The following is a 1,451-nucleotide window of genomic DNA, read 5'->3' as shown; positions in this document are numbered from 1 at the left end:
TGGCCTGGCTCGGTCCGGATATATTTGGGTCCGGAAGGGTTCGGTTCCCCCATTTCTAGGGTTCCCTGCTTCCTCCTCTGACCTGCGCCGTCGCCGCTCTCCCATTCGATTCTTTTCTAGATCTACACCTTCCCTTCCTCTCTCCCTCTTGTTTGCGGCGGTGGTCTCGATGGATCGCTCGTGTGGGTCCTCCAGCGAGGCCATCTCCGGCCAGAAGCGGGGGCGAGATGGCTCGAGCGAGGAGGCGGCGGATCTGGAATATGAAGCCGCGCTGTGCTCCAAGCTCTAGGCAGCGCGTGCTCCGGCGGCGCGGTCGGTGTCGGCGAAGGTCGGCTCTCCCTCGCTCGGTTCTGGCTCAGGGCCGACTGGCCCCTCGGTGCCTCTGCCCGGATCTGCTGCGGTCTCTTCAGATCCATGAGAGGTGGCAGCTGCGGCTAGCCGGGCTGGTTCTTCTAGCCCGAATCTGCCGCCCCCTCTGCATGGTGCTGCACCCCAGGGGGGTGGCCCACTGCGGACTCCGGCGGCTCATGGTGGGGGCCCATCGTGCTTCGTGCCTGGTGGTGCGTTGGGGGCGCTGGACCGTCGCCCCGTTGGCGCTGCTGCTGGTCGGAGCATCGGATCTGCGTTTTGGTTGGGGTTGTATGGCGACGGCGATGTCCTTTGGTAGAAATAATATCTCCCACGTTCTATCATTGTCCTGGTGATGCGTCAGGTATCGTCGAAGGACGTGTGGAGGTGTTTCTCCATTGGATTTCGCAGGATTCGGTCGGTGCAGGTTTTCAGTGGATCTGTTTTGATCTGGTCTTTGTTTGAGTGTTTACAGGTTTGATCCTTCTGATCAACGACTTTTCTCATCAGCGATGGTTGATGCGCTGGCCCTATGGGGCCTTAGCACGACGACTTCCCGACTATCTACTATAATAAAGTTTGTCCGGCTCGTGTCAGGGAGGGCGATGACAGCGTCACATCTTCGGCTCGCGTGCTTGTAGTCGTCGCTAGGTTGTCCACGAACATGGTTGTAATTTGTATTACCCCTATTGTTTTTTACTATCGTGATTAAAGATGAATAGATTGAAAGTCTCTTAAGAAAGATTATGAAATAAACACATGCGTCGGCCGTAGAATCTTCCATCAGTGGTAGGTCGGTTGGTCACGCCGGCGACCGTGCAAGCAAAGCGTCCCCAGCTCCACCGAAAGCCACTTCTGCTGCAGTATCTCTCACACAGTCACTGGTTAGGCAGGCCAACTCCACCGCGCGAACCTATCCTGTCCGGCCCGTCCGTTTGGGGTAAAACGGACAAACCGGGCGGCCCAGCGCGCGGGAGCAAGTGGACTTTTGTCCGTTTTGTGTCCGCTTTCGACCCATCCGCGGCCCAAGTTTGCGCCGCTTTTGGAGAGAAACGGACAGCGCACGGACGGGTGGGACGCGCGCGCTTGTCCGCCCCTAGCCC

Source organism: Triticum dicoccoides, chromosome 6B, assembly GCF_002162155.2.
Source record: "Triticum dicoccoides isolate Atlit2015 ecotype Zavitan chromosome 6B, WEW_v2.0, whole genome shotgun sequence".
Lineage (NCBI taxonomy): Eukaryota > Viridiplantae > Streptophyta > Magnoliopsida > Poales > Poaceae > Triticum > Triticum dicoccoides.
Note: the sequence above shows the minus strand (reverse complement) of the source record.